Genomic DNA, 19,756 nt, shown 5'->3' on the forward strand with positions numbered 1-19,756 from the left:
TCTCTCTGAGTCCATCGCCCTATTGCAAGCAGGATCTTGATCAAGATTATCCACCCCAATTGGGGCTGGAACACCCAAAGAGGATCCATAGCCTGCTTTTAGTGATGGTTTTAGTGGTAAATGGCTCCAAATATTTGGAGTCCAATTAGGAAAAGTCATCTTCATGCCTCTGCCTGAGGACAATTATCTTGGCTTGGCTCCTCACTAACTCCCTGGTCGTGACCATGGTTTGGAAATGCAAGACTTGGAACCAAAGAGCAGGTCTGTAGCAAGTCAGCAGACCCCACGCCTTTCCCATGACCAGCTGCCTGGCCTCCTCGCTTCCGAATCCTCAAAGACTCTCCTTTATGCTTCTCCCATTATCTTATTCAAATATGCCTTCCTATCCTGCTATGTCCCACTGTGGTACAACTCCACAAAAACTCCTTCTTCCCCATCAGTGCTGAGTCCGTTCAGTCACTCTCTTTCCAAAAGCTTTCCTTCATCACCTTCCATCAAGCCAAGTCTCTTCGCACAGGCCAACAGTTGAAAAAGAAGTCTGGCAATTTTTTGCCTTAGCAACTTGCTCTTCTGAGAAACAAATGCCACTCTCCCTTGTTGGAAAATCAGGGCCACAGTCCCACAGCCTGTATTGATCCCACTGTCCACAGTACAAGGACGTGACTTAAGAGAGGAAGCCGTGTGGCCTCCTGAGAGTTAAACATAACAGATCTGAGCTTCTACTGTCTACACATATGCATGTTCTGGCCAACCAGCACCGAAGCCAATACTAAATACCAGCTATCTCGGCTCTACCATTTTGTGGGACTTGCTCCCAAGACCTGATGTCAAGTGATCTCCAAAGCCAGTGCAGTCCCTACCTTGTCCTGCCTCATTTGCCACTGTTGCTCCGTTGTTCTACTCAGAGTTTTGAGTCATTTCCCATGACTCTAGAAATGGACCGAACATGCTAGGCAGAGATTCTGGGAGCTCTATCTTGCTCTTGCAAGCCCAATTCCCACGGACAAGCTCAGACCAACCCAAGATCTGGATTTCTTTAATGACTGTCACACATACGACATGCACAGATCATAAGTACTCTGCTCAATAAGTTATCACAAAGTAAATATGCTCATGTTACAATCAGGTCCAGAAAGAGAACACTAATAGCACTGGTGTCTCCTCTCAATCTCTACCCACCTGTCCCAGCAGGAGCTGCTCCCTTGACTTCTAATAGGTTCGTTTCCTCTACTTTTGGACTTGATATAGATAGAATTGTACAATATGCATTTTTTCAGTGTATGTGTCTGGCTTCTTTCAATCCACATTGTTGTATAAATTCATCCTTGTGGCTACATGTAGTTTTACGAAATTCACTTTCGCTTCATTTTGTTCATCTTCATCCATATTACATTGAACGGAAGACCATAATCTATTTATTCATTCTACTCTTGATGTTTTTGGCAAACTTTGGATTTTGCTAGGACTGATCAACGCCCAGAGAGGAAGTTATCTGTACCCCCATAGCCACTTTGTGCTCTTCCCCAACTTCAGATCTCCACTATAAATGGTTAGGACACTGCCTGCCATATCTCCTGATTAATCCAAATTAAATTTCAAATGCCCTGCTTGTCCTAAAAATGCAAAATGTCTCATTTCTTGCAAACTTATTTTAAATACATCTACCTGCTGCTCCACCTGGGTTGGATGGCTTGAGGTTAGAATAACAGGGAAAGAACCCTATGTATCCTGTGATTTCTAGGAGTCTGGCTTGTCTTTTCAATATGGAATGCCAACATTTAGTTTGGAAAGCAGAGGGCATCATCTGCTCAGAGTGGGAAAAGCAGTAGGAGTGGTTAGTGATTTTAAAGGCTCAAGATTAAGGCATTTATACGAGCTCTGCCCGAAGTCAGTGGCCAATGACTGTAGAATGAATGCATGAATCAATGAAGCCCTAAAGGTGAAAAAGCAGCACAAGACTCTAATAACGTGGGATGAAACTTTGTATGCAGGAGAACATCCTATGCTAGCATTATTAGGCACGAGACTTGGAGTCAGCTTAGTATTCTGACTTTGGCAGAGGAATCGAAGAGTTTTTAAGGAGAGTATGACAGAGCTGTTTGATGCAGACATTGAAGGTGGGCATGTAGTACTAAGAGAACCCTAGCTGAGGGTGGGGCGATGAATGTTCTAGCTCTTCAAGTGCTACATGTGCCCATAGCAACCAAGTGTTTATCTGTCCATAGCCAGACCACATATTTACACATTTGGCTATGAACTTTAACAGCGGGATGGACCCTTGCTCGTGTGATCATTCATCATTATTAATTGTTTATCACTGCAATTATCAAGTTTACATTTTATTGCTTCTCAATAAAGTTTCCATCTTATTTCTTGTTTCGATATATCCTTTGGTGAGAAACATCCAGAACTTTGCACAAGGGAATCACTTCTATATAAAATGACCATCACATCAGAGCCTTCACCTTTAGTCAGAACATCGTGGCTATGTGAATGTTAACAGACTTAGTATAGAGGCTGATGGAAAATGCCCACCTGGGATTCTAGATACTCCTTCTACCTCCTTTCCCAAGAGAACTTCTGGAAGATTCTGTGCTCTGTGAAGAAGCATCCTACAGAAGGGATGGTGCTGTGTGTGGTGATGGCTGCCTGCTACAACGGGCAGAGGATTAGCAGAGACAGCGTTTGTACAGATTGGAGCTAACTCAGGATTGGTTCCACATAAGAGGACTTCACTAGAATGAGCTCTGGTTTGTACTCCAATTTGGGTAAATTGCCACACTGTGATTTATGCACCTTTGCACTGGAGTCACTTTAGTGAAACAGAAAGCTGAGTGCTTCCCTGTGGCTGAAGGAATCACTTCCAAATCCGATTACACCAACTGCACTCACTGGCACAGTATCCCAGCAGCATCTTTGATCTGACAGAGACTGGTTTTCACTCAGCCTGCTTGGCTTGAATGCAAGAATAGGACCTGGGGAAATTTCAATTCTCTCTGCCAGGGCACATTTCGAACAGATGGTGGAAAATGCATGTTGGTTTAATTTCCAGAGAAACTAGCCCCTTGTGAGATCAATCAATTAAGAACAATTAAAAACACCCATAAATTGAAGGCTATGTTTTGCAGTTTACAAAGCCGTTGCACAGACATCCGTGGTTTTCAATTAGACCTACTTAGAAACAATTAGTTTCACAGTAGAACCACATCTTAAAAGTACTGATACCTGTGCCTTGTCCCTGGAGATTCTGATCAATTGGTTCAGAGTTGGGCCCACTGGTACATGGTCATTTAAAAAAAGCCCTCCAGATGATTCCCATGGAAAGCCATGGCTGGGACCTGCTGCCCAGCATGATGTCACCTGATGATAATGCCTCTTCTGGGAGGCTCCGTCTGTCAGAAGAAACTGAGGCTCAGAGAGGTAACTGGCACTGTCCACCATCACACAGGACTTGCGAATCCACCGTTTAAACTCTGAGTCCCGCCTCAGATTAGCAACGTCAAAGATAAAATGACAAAACTTGTATTAACATGGTTACCTAAAATTTACGAAGTACTTTCGCATCATTATCATATTTTATTCTTATAATAACCCTGCGCAGTGGGCAGAAAAACTGTTTTTTTGTTGTCATTAGTACACTGTTGCTCCCCTTTCACAGATGAGAAAACTGAAGCTCAAAGAGTTTCTCATTTTCTCATTTACTCATTGCTCCGTAGTTCTGTTAGCTCTGTTTTCTTTCGTAACCCCTGCGTGTCCCCAATCAAAAAAAAACATCCCTTGGCCATTCGAAGATTGTGATCGTGTCCCCTTCTGTCCTACAGGAGATCTTTTGGTGGAATTGGGAGTGGCTGCAGCCATGTGAGAGGGCAGAAAGGGGGCAGGGGCTTAACCAGGAGATCAGCTTGAGTTATGTCAGGGGAAAGGGTGGCCTGGTCCAGGTGTAAGTAACGAGTAATCTTTTAATTAATTAATTTATTTCTAGGTCTCACTGGGATAGCTAAATCTTCTTGAGTATTCATGTGTTCACTCATCAGATATTTATCATTCTCCCCTCTTTCAGGCCATTGCTCAAATGTCACCTTGTCAGCATGCCTTCATTGATCACTGTCTCCAGATTCAACCCATCCTCAGTCTTGCTCCACATTCCCCATTCTCCTGTCCCACCTGACTGTTCTCCACAGCACTTTCTGTCATCTGACCTATGACACTTTTCCCTTATTTATTTGTTGATAGTGTGTCTCCTTTCACTAGACCGAAAGTTTCATGAGAGAAGAGATTATGCAAGAACACGTCTGAGACAGTGAGCTATATCCTACTGATCTTGCAACATTCGGTTGTGTGTATGTTCAGAGAAACATATTTGTCATGTCTTATTGAAATAATATCTGCCCCTTCCCCAGGCTCTTGGTTTCTTTGCTCCCTAAAATTGCAGCATATCAGGAACCGGCTCATCAATGGTGCTAGAATTCTCCCATTTTTCATCCCTTTTTAGTGTTTAAGAAATAGGGATTTTGGAGCTAGATTATCTGAGTTGGATTCCTGTTTCTCACACTTACTAGATGTGTGATCACAGGCAAATTATATAACTTCTCTGTGCCTTAGTTTCCTCATCTGTAAAATGGGGATAATGCTAGGACCAACCTCACAGAGCTGTGATGAAAGTTAAACGAGTTAGCATTTGTGATGAGCTTAAAATAGTGCCCAGTCTGTAATGAGAACTATACAAATGTTTACTAAAATCCCTCCATTCCCCCATTGCTGATTGCTTCTCCCCCCTAACTCTCTCCAACCCAAGAACTCTCCACAGCAGAAGGAAAGAGGTAGAGTGACTTCCTCACAATGGGAAATGTCACATTTATAATTTCAGTGGAGGTGGTGGGGCTGTCTGCAGACTGGACTATTGGTCCCAGCTATTTGCTTCCTCCCAGTCCTAGGATTACATATCCCCACCCATTTTCATTGGCCATGTTCACACATCCAGTGGGAGGTGTACACATCCTACCTCAATGACTTTGGACTTGGCTGCATGAAAAACTTTGGCCAATGAATACGAGTGGTTATGATTGCTTTTGCTATATCCAACCAGAAGCTTTAAATATAATTGCATGGTTTGACTTAGGCCTTCTTGCTCTTGTCCTCCACATGCCCTCAGAATGTTCCAGATAGTGGCTGCTCCTACGGTCTGGGTTCTAAAATGAGAAGACAGGAGGAGCCCAGATGTCCAGCCAATATTAGCAGAGCTATGGCCAACCTGCAGCTGACTCACCATCCTTATGTAAAGTGAGCAAATGTGAATGTTGTAAGCTGCTGAGATAGCATTGTTTGTTATCATTGCAAAACTGACTGATACAGGGCAGGAGTAGTAGGAGAACATTGTTAGATGGTTCAAACAAGATTATTTTTTTTCACAGAGGGATCTCTGTGAGTGTTATATATGTGTATGTGAATGTGCTATTCATTCATCCAAATCTCAAAACAACTTTATTTTGCCATAAAAAAAAAAAAAATCTCTATTGTATTGGTAACAACCTTGTCTATTTTGTATATTTTAATTTCTAGAAACTTGGACTTGGGAAGTTAAAATTAAAATAAAAAATTATTGGCCTACTGGCATTGCTTCTCTGGCTCCCAGATTATTTCTCTCAGGAGGAAGTGAGCAGCAGAATCATGGCATTTTAGATATGAAAGGAGCCAGAAGACTTGAAAGAATCCTGATCTAACCTCTCACTTCTACATAGGGGTCAACTGAGGCCTGGAAAAATAAAATGTCTTGACCAAGTGCTGATGGGAAAATCTTTTGAGCATTGAGACTGGGCTGTGTGCACATCTGAGAAAGTTGCAAGTCTAAGAAGAAATTATCAAGAATGTGTCAAAAGCATTTTTCTTCTCCAATTCCTCCTTTCTTCCCCCCACTCCCCATTTCAGTTAGAACCCTGGGAGATCACGAGAGTAGTAAAAGCTTCTGGTATCCATCAGAATTTGGTTCCCCTTTTCTTTCCAGGCACACAGGTAAAGTTCACCTCATTGATTCCCGGGTAGTAAGAAAATGGGTTTGGGTGATTGAATTGTGGCTTCTGAAAATGGGCAGAAATGATACCCTTCTAGTCTAGTCCTGGTCTTTAAAACTTCTCGTACATTTTCATTCCCTCTCTCTCTGATACATTATTGGACAGAGGAAGACAAAGTTGAAGACTTCAAGATCCTAAGGGCTTAGTACAGCCAGTAGATGGAAGGATCATTCAGCCCCTGCTGATGTCCACTGGACTGTGACATGGGTGAGAAATTAAGCTGTGGTTGTTAAGCTTCTGAGAGATAGAGAAGTTGGTGTTATAATGACTAGCCTTAGCCTGACTAATCCAGGGACAATCCAGAGACAGCCAGTACAGTTTAGTTTATACTGTAGCTACTATATTTAACCAGGTAGAAGAGCTCAGAATAAGAAGAAAACCTCTGACACTTGGCCTCCTGTCGGTGTTCCATTTTGAATATCATCATCACAGTCTCAGGGTAACCTCTGTCTGCCTTCCTTTACATATTCAGCCCCCACTCACTGTCACATTTTTCTCCATAGGTGTTCAATAACACTTGTTGGGTGACTGAATGACTGACTGACTGACTGACTGACTATTTTTATAAGGCTTTATATAATACATGATTCTGAGTCACAGATCCACTGAAAGAGCACTTGACTTTGAGCTCTGAAACTCATTCTTCTCATTCAATAAGCTCTCCATATTACTGGGGAATATGTTCTGAGATCTCATTGTTTCCTTCAATAAAGCTGTTCATGTGCATTAATTTGAACTCAGGGACAGAGAGTGTCAAAGACGACTAAAAAGTGGTTGTTAGATAAATGAACTTTACATAGTGACGCATTTCTGTATCTCAAAGTAAGACAAATGCACTTAGAAAAACAAGATATGATATGCTTAACATCTTAAAAGGCAAGTGCTATTGTCAATTGTGAAAGTATCTCTGTCTAGATTTCTTAATAAGTCCACCATCCCATTAGTGCGCACCAACAAAGAGTGTGCCGATCTCTCAAATGGTTGCTAGGCTCCCTGTGCTGATGTATGTGCACATGGAAGTGGGTGGGCCTATGCAAATGTCTGTACCTTTGGCCACCATGACATTGGCCTGACAGAACCTGGTATATCATTAACTCGCTACTTTACAGTGATAACATCACATCTTTGCACAACGTATAATTGATGATGTGCCCTCCAGACAACCCTCTGAGACTACTAAAGAGAAAACAAGGATTAAGAAGTCAATATCCAAAAAGGTTAGTTAATTTCTCTTCATCTTTGTAAACACTCTGCTTGGAAGATAATTCGCAATAATTTTTCATCTTTAGCCTGGTAGACATCCTATTGTTACATTCTCATGCTTCTCAGTTAAACTTTAGAGACAGAAATTAATTTTAATATTATCACAAGAACAATATAATTTGGAAGAGAAGTTTGCTGCTTTGCTTATACTTGCAGTTCTGTTAATTGCCAATTTATTTACAAGTCAAAATACAAATGGCATGGGATACTTTTCATAGGTGTGCTTAAGCAGAGGAGCTAATCCACACTTGAATTTCTGGAATGCATTTCTGAATGTCTTTGATAGCCTAAAAGACCCCATTAGAATTCCCGCCTTCTCTTTAAAGCTCTAAGAATGTGCCAAGCACACAGAGCTCAAGTTGGCCCAGTGGGTCAGTATGAGAAGAGCAGCAGGTAATGATGTCAACATTCTGTGCAGTTCAAGAGATTTCCTGCTTAACAGAAGACTCCTGAGCACACAGTAGCACTTACATGCTCACAGAATGAAGGATGAGTAAAGCAGGTATGATAGCCTCCAGCAGGCAGCCTAGTTATCACTCTCCACCCATCCGGAGGCTACATGCAGCCCCGTATCACTTCATGTATTAACAAGAACAAGAATTTTGTGGGTAGACAGGTAGCACATTTTACAGTAGAAAATTAGTAGGCATCTCTCTCATCTCTTCCAAAGTTCCTCTCTCTGTCGGTTGCCATGTCTTGCCCCTCTATCTTTCTTACGTGCCCCTCTAAAATCTCTTCTATAATTCCAAACAATTCTGCTCTTAGACTTTCATATCTCATTAACTAAAAATATCAGGCTGATTTCTAGAGAAATTATAACCATCTACTGTTCCCAAAGTACATCCCTAAGGGGGATATCTCACCATGTGGCGTGTTAAAGTCTTTGCTCCCCACCATCGTCCCCTGCTGCCTCCCCTGCCCCCCAATGCCAAATAGTTCTCTTTCTATGCAGGAATATAACTGCCAGAAATATGTGCTTTCTCAATATCATTTCAGAAGCAATAGGATTGGCACATGGCCACTCAATCAAAAGCCCAACTGCCTCCTTCTCCTCAGTTTCAGCTTTCCTTCCTTCAGGAAAGGACTTCCTTGCATCTTCCAAAAGTGGAAGATGCCCTACCTGGACAGCATCCAGGACCTGACCCTATCACAGAACTGATGATGAATTCTGATTTATCTTTCTTTCTCTTTTTACCTTCCAAGGCTAGAAGCTCATTGATGTCAAAAACTGTGTTGATTATGTTTTTCTTCTACATTCCTCATACTTAACACAAAGCTCAATGTGTAGAAAGTATTCAAAAAAGTTGTTTTGAATAAACGAAATGTATTGGGTGCCAGTTGCATTTAAAGAGAGGTTGGTAAGGATTTTATCCTCTGAAAGACTGTTAATCATTGAAATATGTAGTTGAGAGAGGTAATACCTTATCTATCTTGGGTAGTTTAAAATTGATAATAATGACAATGTATGTTTTAATAGGATTTTCAATTTTCAAATATTTTTATGGAAAATATCTTATTTTGTTATTTTTCCAACCCTGTGAGATTTCAGGATGGTGTCATTGAATTTGCAAACACTTCTGGCTGCTCAGTGGTAGAGGTGAAACTGGCACCTTACCTTTTGAGTATAAATTGAGTATTAAAATTTATTTTAATAAATTTATTATTTATTAAAAGCCTGAACTAATATTTAATAAAAGCCTGAAGAATGTAGATATACTTTGAATTGGAAAATACACTTTCGGAAATTTATTCCAAATGAACAATTATGTGCAAAAACCAATTCTGTATGAAAAGAATCTTTCAGTGCTATTTATAAAAAGAGAATATTGGAAAAAAATCTAAAATTTGAATTATAAAGGATTATTGAACTACTCATGTATGGACATAAAATGAAATATTATTTAATCTTTAAAATAATGTAATACAAAATTAAATGAGAAGAAAACATGGGAAAAGTAAAAGAGAGCAGGGTACAGAAAATAGATGTTTAACTTCAATTCTAATATACGTATCTCAACACGTACACCGAAGAAAGATTGAAACTATATAGACACCAATATATTAGAAGTGGTTACTTCTGGGAGGATGATTCTAAAGCAAGAAAAAAAATTATGACTTTTGTAATGAAATAAAATAAATTATTGCTAAAATATCCAAATAAAATAAGTTTATTACTTTTATAATTGAGGTGGGAAATCTCCATGCAAATTTTACCACCGCAAAAGCAATCCCCTAATAAAAACCTGCCATTTCATGGTGTAAATACATGGAAAAGGCCCCCATTAGAGTGAAATACAAAACTTGCTCGTTTATGCGGTAGCAACATTTTCAGCAGCTGCTGACAGCCAACCTCCCCGTGTTAATTAATGTGTGTGGCTGAGCACGCACTCTGCCTCTCGGGTAATGATGAGTGATTTCAACAGTTCATGGTGTCCCACAGCCTGCTCATTTGTTTTCAGAAATTCCCTCCATTTCTTCGAATTCCATTCTGTGTCCATCTTAGTGTTATTTAAAATACTCAGGGGCGACCAGTCATTATTTGCCATTAAGTTTCTGACAAGTGGGTGACAAGCAATTTCATGGAAAAACTCTTCTTTCAGAGCTTCAGAGAAGGGAGTGGTCATCTTATTAGAGTTTAAGAAGTTCATAGGGTTCTCTCTGAAAAGCTGGACACTCTTTTTACTGAGGCCCCTCAGCTCTGTTCATTCTTGGTATGTAAAAGAGAGGAACTGGAAGTTCAAAGGGTGGTGGGCAGAGGGGTAGCTCATGGGCTCAAGGTTAAAGGCTCTCCTTGCCTACGTCTCAGGAGTCCGTGCATCTCTGCCACATCTTGAAATTGCTACCAGTCCCAAAGTGCCTCTCTCTCCCCTTACTTTCTTCATCTTGTACCAGCACATCTTGTCTCTACTGGATTTAATCATCACCCTTTCTCAGTCATGTACAATGTGTTCTTTCAAACTTGCTTCTTCATTCAAAACTTCAGGGCTACATATCCAGGAAAATAATTACTTATGTCTTTTACTGGCTTATATTAACTCTTTCTTCTGCTTTCCCTTCTACTCAGCTTCCCTCAGACACCCTCTCTTAGCAGAAAAGCCTCCTGTCCAATAAAAAATGTAATGGCTATGGTCCTTAAGTAAGGCTGGATCTGGGTGCAGTAATAAATACTCCCAGTGCATACTCATTGAGTGACAATGGGAGAAGGATGGGAAACCAGGATTCACCCCTTTTTAATGCATTTTAAGAAAAAGTCAGGGCTGACTTCTTTAGTGGTTGAAACACCCGTTCATCCATCCATCTGTCTTTCAACTAATGTCCATTGAACATCTGTGGTAAAAACAGAGAGTGGGGAGGAGAAGCATCTCCCACATGGAAGGAGCCTGGGTCCATAGTGGTATTATGAGTGGTTAAGGCAAACCTAAAACTGATTTTCTCAGGACTCTGGTGCGTGTTACATGCCCACCGTTAAATCCAGGCATCTGGCTCTGGGGGGATTGCATCAAAGTTTGGCACGAACAGCTTAGTGGTCGAATTGATAAAATGGGTGTTTCCAACTCCAGAGGCTTAGAGGTGGAGAAAGCGGACATTGACTGAGAAGTGCCGGGATTTTGCTATAAAGGGAAGAAACAAAATAGTGCGTTGCTAGGGGTATTGCTTTATTTGGCACATTTTAAGTAATCATTTCATTTTTGTCACTATCCTCACTATTGCTTTATCTATTTGATTACCCTGATTTTTTTTCTTTCTGTTCCTTGGACAATGGCTGATTTAGTACTAGAGTTGACTAGAAGTGAAAATCCAATAATTACTCTTCATATCTAGCTATTTACGTAGATGCTCTGTTAAAGCAAATATGGACTCTGATCTGTTATTTAGCCATGTATGTAAATGGCTCCCATACAGGGAGAAATTCTTTCAAATTTGAGAATACGACATAAAACTATTAAAAGTGTTATAAATGAACTAATCTGATCGATTTTTCTGGGTCCTTGATCCTTTTCTAGCAAAGAGAAGCCACTGGCATGTTCCAGTGTCTCCTACTAAAGATTCAGAGTTTGGGGAGCCATGAAAGCAGTCTTGTGCACATGAAAACAGATTCAGTAGTTCTAGTGCCTAGGCTGCCATGAGCTCCATTTCCTCTTCACCATTTTCTAGATCTCAGCATTCATGGGAAAAGTTACACCAGTGTTCTCGTTCTAGCTATGAGTCCACTTTGCCTTCTTGCTCAACAGTTCACATGACTCACTTGGAAATAAAAAATCCACGAGACTGTTAAGGGCTCCATCATTGGCTTGGGACTGGACATGAACCGAGGTTGCAGCATGACCCAAAGGGAGGTCATACCCTTTGGGGACAACACACTGAGGGTTCTGGACAAGTACAAAGTAACTTCTATCACCAGACAGCTGGTTCTGCCATTTATCTGTTAGGTTGACTTTGGCACACCCCTTCCTCATTCTAAGCACAAATATTTTTCTAATAGGAAGTGTTGAGTGGGTCACATCTGCTTTCATCAGCTAATTATTGTGAGGATAAGATGAATTAATACTGTGAAGACGCTCCACATTATCGCAAGTGCTATGCAAGTATGAACCAGTATTATCAGTAAGGGGTGACTGTTGCTCGATCCTCTATGTCCTTCAGACTCTCTGAGTGGAGGTCTGATTCCAGGTGGAGAAGGTGCTCCTTTTGATTTGGGAACTCCCAAGGGTAGGCTCTTAGATACTGATGGGCTGCCATGTACCACAAGGATGGTGAGTTCCCTTTGGCGGGGAGCCCAGTGACTCCTTTGCATGAATGAGGCTCTGAGCCCCTCTCAGCTCAGGATGCAGGGTAGGGTCTTGCTTCACAGATCTGAGATGCTCACAGATCCCAGGAGCCATACAGTGGAAGAAATAGGGCCCAAGTCCAACCCCAGTCCCCCCTTCATTTGCAGGTGTCAACATAAAGAGCTTTGGGGTGGGCGGATGCATGTTTGCTCAGTGTGGGGCCCTTGGCAAAGCATACGGAGCGGGCCTTTGACCTTGTTTCACTTTCTCTTTGGAATTCTTTTCTCTCTTGTTCCCTACAGAGCTGGTGATTTTAGGCTCCCCCTACTTTCCAGAACTCTCCATTGCCATTACCAGCTTCAGTCTAGAGGAGTGCTGCACAATAGAACTTTCTATAATGAGAGAAATATTCTGTCTGCTGGGTCCAAGATGGCAGCTACAGCCACATGTGGCCAGTGTGACTGAGAAACTGAATTTTTAATATTATTTAATTTCAATGAATTTATATTAAAATTACCACATGTGGCTAGTGGCTAGTGTATTGGACAGTGCAGGTCTGGAGCGCAATTCTGCAATCACGTCAGTCTCACCATTGCAATCAAAATTAACTTGTCCTGTGTTCTAATTCCAAGGCCCTCTTCTTAGAGATGTACCAACAAGTTAATCTGATAAGCAAATTCCTGTCCATAAATTAACATCTTATCTCTCTTAGATAAGGTCATAGATTTTGAGCAACGTCATACTTTAGTCAAAGCAGAGGCTCACATGATAGAAATTTGAAGGACTCTGGCAGGCGAATATGGTGGATGAAAAGATTATAGGCATAGAGCTTTAGACTCACTTCAAAGCACACTCTAGGATGGGCACATCCTCCCCAGTGCCCGGGGCTGCTTCTATGTTTCCCAGCCTTTTGCAGTCTGGGGAGAGTTAAGTTCAGAGATGAGCAGATGGGAGCCTGAGAAGTGGAGGAGGGAGGGGATGGAGGTGGGAGAGTTGGAATGGGAAGAGCCCAAAGGATGCCAAGCTCTTGCGAAAGAACCTGGCACGCCAGTCAGAGTGGCATTCTGTTCCACCTTGGGAGAGGGTGCCAAGGAGAGGTTGTTAGGAAGTGATTGTTACCACTGGGACAGGATTGTATGATCATGGTTCAATAAAAGAGCCCAGAAATCAAGCTGAAGGCCACAGAATGGACTGTGGCACTTTTGGCAAAGTCACGGACAAGAGTTGTATTTCTACTTTTAATTCTAATCTTTCCTAATTTTAGGGAGTTTTTTTTTTTTCTTCTGAATTCTTTTATGAACATTGCTTTCCAGACGTGCTTTTCACCCTGAACTGAGCTGTGTTTCTGTTTCCTTGGATGGCCACGTAACTGCTCTCAAGTTCTTGCCTGTGTTTTCACAGCTATGCAAAGGCATCAGAAGAAGCCTTGCAAACCAAACACTAGGTTGGGTAAAGGGTGGAGGAAAATGGGAGGGTGGGTGCAGGGAAAGGAGATCATCTTAGGGTATAAGGGGCACATGTGAAGATGATTAGGAAGAGCATATACCAACCCTAGTGATTTTACTGTCAGGGCCTCCATCTGCCTGTCGGCACCTTGGGTAAATCTGCTAGCACCACCTCGCCTACTCTTGACTCTTTGAGGAATGGAAAAATGGATTTCTAGTTAAGCCACTGCCTAGAACGCATACCTGTACGTTTAAAAAACATCAATTGGAGATGAAGTCTCAAATCATTGTGCAATAATGTAGTCTATAAATAAGTACACATGTAAATAAAAAAATAGTAGTCAAATCCCTCTGGTGCTTTGCAACACAGTTCAGACTACACAGTTTTTTTTCTGGACCTTTTCGGCCTCATGAAAGGAAGGAATGTTCCAGGATTCAGTAGTACCCTGTTCTTTCTCGTTTGCCTTTTCTTCAAGGAAACATTGAAGGCATTTAGCATCAATGGGCAGAAGCCCAGAAAGGAGAAAGAAACTCAGGGAAGCCAGTCAACTGGCTGGGTTGATTCACTGGCTGCAATGCTGCCGAGTACTCCTGGAGGGGCTGTTATGCCACAGGGTCTTGTCGCGCCAAATCACTTTGATGACTTATGCTATCCTTTCTATCAGTACTTGTAATATTTGCTCTGAACACTATCAATTTTAGTCTATTTGCATGAAAAAAGTTCTTGCTAGGCTGTGGTTCTCCTTGGGGATTATTTTGTCCCTCCTACCCCCAGGGACATTCGGTATGTCTGGTAACATTATTTATTGTCACTACTAGGGGGAAATTTCATCCTTCTTAGAATTTCAGGCAATGTCTGAAGACACCGTTGGTTGTTACAAGTGGGATGTGGTTGTGTCCTGCTGACATTTAGTGGGTAGAGACCAGAGATGTTGCTAAGCATCCTACAATACATAGCACAGCCCCCACGACAAAGAATTATCTGGCCCCGAATATCAACAGTGCAAAAGTTGAGAAACTCCGGCCCAGAGGGGAAGCTCAGGCTTGGTTCTTGACACTGAAGTGTCAGATAGCCCTCAAAGGGCTATGACTTTTTCAATGTTGGAAGACTAGTAAATACCCTGGAGTGCCCTCAGGAAATCCTAGCATAACTTTGGCTAGAATTCTTTTCTGCCAATGTGCTAGTCGGTTTCATATCTTCATGAATCTTTAACTTCCTCTGAAAGAGAAGGCATGCATTCTCAGGGTTACATAGGTCAAGTTGGTCTCAGAGACCTAAATCCCATTTTACTGCAGTATGTACCGAGGCAAGCCCTGAGGCTTGGTTTCTCCACGTGTAAAATGGAGTCATAATACCTCATGACCTATTTGTCATCTGAGCCTGGCGTCCTAGGAAGGTAGAATAGGGGCATAGCGTTCAAGCTGGAATAAAGGTAGAATGTGTGAGTTAAGTGGCGACAGGATATTGTAGGAGGGGAGAGAAAACCAACAACTTGTGAGAGTCAAGCCAGCAGATTGTGACTGGAGTTCAGTGGGTCTTAAGGCCATAAAGTGATTTTCCTTGTTGATGGGTGATGATGAAGAGCCTGAGTCCACCATTTATGAGTTTTTCCATAAGGTTTGTCGATGGGTTAGGAGGGAGGAGGCATGCAACAGCAACAATATTAGGGGGCTGATGGGGACACAGAAAGCTATGGCAAGGATTTATGTAGAGCTGCCTTGGAAAACACAAGCAAACAATATTTTTTTTTTCATATTTTAAAAATAACATAGTCATCGCTAAAAATCTCTCAAGTACAGAAAATATAAGAAGACAATAAAAATCCCCCATAATTGCACCACTAGGTGATATCAGCTATTAATCGTTTGATATTTTCTTTGAAAAAAAAATGGAGCAGGGTTTTCTGGGCAGGGCTGGGGAGATTGAAAGGTCACTGAGAACAGCCGAATGAAACCATGTGGATATCGACTGGTTTGGAATTATTCTCTCTGTGAGTCAAGAGAGTCGCGTCCCTGCCCTTGCCTGCATAAAAAGGACGGTAGGACAGACGGGCAGTGTGGCAGAGGAGCACATGATCAAATTCCTCTTACCTTCAGGATTCACGTGGAAAGCATCTTTAGTGTTCTCCTCCATGAATAGAAGAGTTCTTTAGCTGAAAGAAGAAATGACTCATTTTAGCTCAAAGATGAGAGATGCTGCTAAGCATCCTACAATACAGAGCACAGCCCCCACGACAAAGAATTATCTGGCCCCGAATATCAACAGTGCAAAAGTTGAGAAACTCTGGCCCAGAGGGGAAGCTCAGGCTTGGTTCTTGACACTGAAGTGTCAGATAGCCCTCAAAGGGCTATGACTTTTTCAATGTTGGAAGACTAGTAAATACCCTGGAGTGCCCTCAGGAAATCCTAGCATAACTTTGGCTAGAATTCTTTTCTGCCAATGTACTAGTCGGTTTCATATCTTCATGAATCTTTAACTTCCTCTGAAAGAGAAGGCATGCATTCTCAGGGTTACATAGGTCAAGTTGGTCTCAGAGACCTAAATCCCATTTTACTGCAGTATGTACCGAGGCAAGCCCTGAGGCTTGGTTTCTCCACGTGTAAAATGGAGTCATAATACCTCATGACCTATTTGTCATCTGAGCCTGGCGTCCTAGGAAGGTAGAATAGGGGCATAGCGTTCAAGCTGGAATAAAGGTAGAATGTGTGAGTTAAGTGGCGACAGGATATTGTAGGAGGGGAGAGAAAACCAACAACTTGTGAGAGTCAAGCCAGCAGATTGTGACTGGAGTTCAGTGGGTCTTAAGGCCATAAAGTGATTTTCCTTGTTGATGGGTGATGATGAAGAGCCTGAGTCCACCATTTATGAGTTTTTCCATAAGGTTTGTCGATGGGTTAGGAGGGAGGAGGCATGCAACAGCAACAATATTAGGGGGCTGATGGGGACACAGAAAGCTATGGCAAGGATTTATGTAGAGCTGCCTTGGAAAACATAAGCAAACAATATTTTTTTTTCATATTTTAAAAATAACATAGTCATCCCTAAAAATCTCTCAAGTACAGAAAATATAAGAAGACAATAAAAATCCCCCATAATTGCACCACTAGGTGATATCAGCTATTAATCGTTTGATATTTTCTTTGAAAAAAATGGAGCAGGGTTTTCTGGGCAGGGCTGGGGAGATTGAAAGGTCATTGAGAACAGCCGAATGAAACCATGTGGATATCGACTGGTTTGGAATTATTCTCTCTGTGAGTCAAGAGAGTCGCGTCCCTGCCCTTGCCTGCATAAAAAGGACGGTAGGACAGACGGGCAGTGTGGCAGAGGAGCACATGATCAAATTCCTCTTACCTTCAGGATTCACGTGGAAAGCATCTTTAGTGTTCTCCTCCATGAATAGAAGAGTTCTTTAGCTGAAAGAAGAAATGACTCATTTTAGCTCAAAGATGAGAAAAAAGGAGACGCCATTTCTGACTCACTCTGTAGCATTGGCATGGCTGAAATCACTACATTTCAGTGACAGGCTTAAGACAGCTCTAGGTTTTTGAAATTAGTTTCTCAGCAACTTCATTATGAAGTAATTCCAAACTTCTAAAAAATAGCAAAAGAAGTAAAAAGATACCCTGATTGTTAATATTTTGCCACAGTTGATTTATCATTCTCTTTCTTTGCTGTATGTACAAATTATTTTTTTCTGGATCATTGGGTAATAAGTTGTAGTCATGAATCTTCTTAAATATTTCAGCATGTTCTCTAAAGAGCCAGGGCATTCTCTTACATAAACACAGTGTAAGGATTAAAATCAGAAAATTAATATTAATATAACACTATTATCTCATCTATAGATTTTATGCCAATATTTCCAGTCATCTTAATTGGGATTAGATTTTATGAACAATTTGAATGAAATTTATTGACAAATCCTGTGATAGCCATGGCCGCACTGGGAAGTTGGTCACTGTAACTCAAACGGAAAGTTTGATTCTATCTCATGGGTTCATATGAGCACTGGCAGAAGACTGCTTTTCGAAATGTAAACAACTTTGGGTGAAGATGGGCTGTTTACTGGGCTGTTGGGTACGGGCTTGGATCAGTTGGGCTGTGTCCATCAGGAATCATGGTTTCTACCTCGATCCTTCCAGTGTATCTGGCTTTAGATTTTATATAAGATATTAGGAACTCTGGGGACTGACTGGCCTGGATCTGTGAGGTATGAGGTGGCAATTGCTAATCGTATCAGTCTGAGTTAGAACAAAGATGATTTTAGGACTTGAATATAAATCAGGCTCATATAGGTCTGCAGTTACTTTGAAATTTTGTTTTGATAGATAGCAATTCCTAATTTAGTGTCTAACTCATGCAAAAACAAAAAAATCTAATGAGAGTAGCAGACCAAATAATGTTTTCAAATAATTTCTGTGTCTTCAAAATCCAGAATTCTGGAGATTATCCCTTGAGTAATCAAGCACTCTATATTTTCTACATTCAGCTGAGCTGACTCCACTGACGATTCAGGAGGTGACAAGTAGGTAGCTAAGGAGAGCTACCAGCAGCTTCATACCATTGAGAATGTCTCTGTCACACATCCCACCTTCTCAGCAGTTCCTCTATTGGCATAATAAATGGAAAACTCAAACGCTTTTGCAATAAAAGCCTATGAGCGTAAAACAGCCACCCCCAAGGTAATGAGGTGTCTGGTGAGTCTGGAGCTTGTATCACAAATGTCTGGGGCAGCTTTCTCAGAAGCCACCAATTTTTTCTTCCATAGAATGCGGTGATGCTGAAATTTTCATTTTAAAAAACTCTGAACATTATAGAGTGCATTTTAGATTCTGATTCTGGGAATCGTTTCAGGACTTCGAGCCCTTTTTTTGATAATGTCCTAGCTCTGTTCAGAACAACTTCTGCTCTGCTCTGTTATCTCCTAAATAAAATCCAGCCTCTTTGTAAGCTCTTGCAGGGTACTTGAGGGGCCAGGAGAGGCTGGGCAAGGGTGCAGAGGGAAGGGAGCTCAGATCGAGGGCTGCATTGAAGGGGTGAAAAGTCTGGAATGCAGAGCAGCAGGGAGAGCTCTAGGGCAGGAGGACGTAAAAGAGATCATGGTCCTTTCACTCATTTCTGCAGTTCAACAAATATTCATTGAGCAGCAGGCTTTGAGCTCACTTCATTCGTTCATCTCTGTATTCACTCAGCATTTAAAAAAAATGCCTGGTACACCATTTAGCTGTTTTTATTCTCTGCCCCAAATTCTCCTGCACCTACTTTTGGCCCTGCTCTGCGCCCCGTGGGACTGACTCCTGTGGCTCTCTTGCCTTCCAGCTTCGGGTGGGGTTCCACCATGGTAGGCTGAGGATGGGAGAAAAGCACATCAGGGTGCCTGTTGCCCTCCTTCCCCGCCTTCCTCTTGCCTTGGTTCTGGCAGTGGTTGTGTCTCCAGCACCACAGCTCCAGTCCGGCAGCCCTTCTCTCGTGGCTCCAGCAATCAGTGGGGGTCAGCAACATCCCTCTCTCCTCATTCCCCTTTATCCAGAGAGAGTGGTGACAAATTCTTTTGTGAGCTCTCTCAATCCTGTCCATAGGAATGTAAATGGTGTCTTTATTGTATTCTCTTAAAAATTCTAGCTGAATATGTCATCTTCTTCTTATCTGACCCTGACTGATAGAGCCCTTGAATATATACTGAATTGTTTTCTGGTTGCTCTGGACAGGCTGGAAAGATGTAAAGTTTCGTATATAATTTCCAACACGAGGCTGCACCAATGCAGGCTGGGGAGGCATGACTTAATAGAAACTCCTGGGGGAAAAAAATTCTCAGAGATTTAGTCTTTTATGCACTTAAGTATTATGGGTCAGTCAAAAACTAACCTGATCTCTGGTCCTGTAACCACAGAATTAACTCACACTGGCCCTATCCCGTTTCTTACAAGATGCTGAGTTGTTTTTAGAGACGAGAGAACAAAAGGGCAAGTTGTGCAGCAGAAGCATGTGCAGAGGAGAAAATGTTTCAAATTATGCCCAGAACCGAACTTTCTCCCTCCCACAGAGCCGAAAGACTGGGGCACGACCAGAACCGAACGTCAGAGCCCTTTCAGAAGCAAAAGGTCTATTGTCCAGGAAGAGCTGAGGCTGAAGTCCCTTATCATATCTTACCATAAATGGTCACATTCTAACCCGCCATTCAAATTTGCCCCGCCACTACTTCTGCATACC

At 41.8% G+C, this 19,756-nt stretch overlaps 1 protein-coding gene across 1 annotated transcript in view; it reads right to left on the reverse strand.

The window, feature by feature from the left end:
- The window catches only part of PRLR (prolactin receptor), a 33,184-nt gene extending 17,486 nt beyond the window's left edge, over positions 1 to 15,698 (reverse strand). Inside the window, exon 1 of the mRNA XM_006917805.1 lies at positions 15,637 to 15,698. The gene's annotated coding sequence lies outside the window, so the exon portion shown is untranslated. The remainder of the gene's footprint in view (positions 1 to 15,636) is intronic.
- Positions 15,699 to 19,756: the final 4,058 nt, after the last annotated feature.

The sequence above is a fragment of the Pteropus alecto genome, unplaced genomic scaffold (genome assembly GCF_000325575.1).
Source record: "Pteropus alecto unplaced genomic scaffold, ASM32557v1 scaffold127, whole genome shotgun sequence".
NCBI lineage: Eukaryota > Metazoa > Chordata > Mammalia > Chiroptera > Pteropodidae > Pteropus > Pteropus alecto.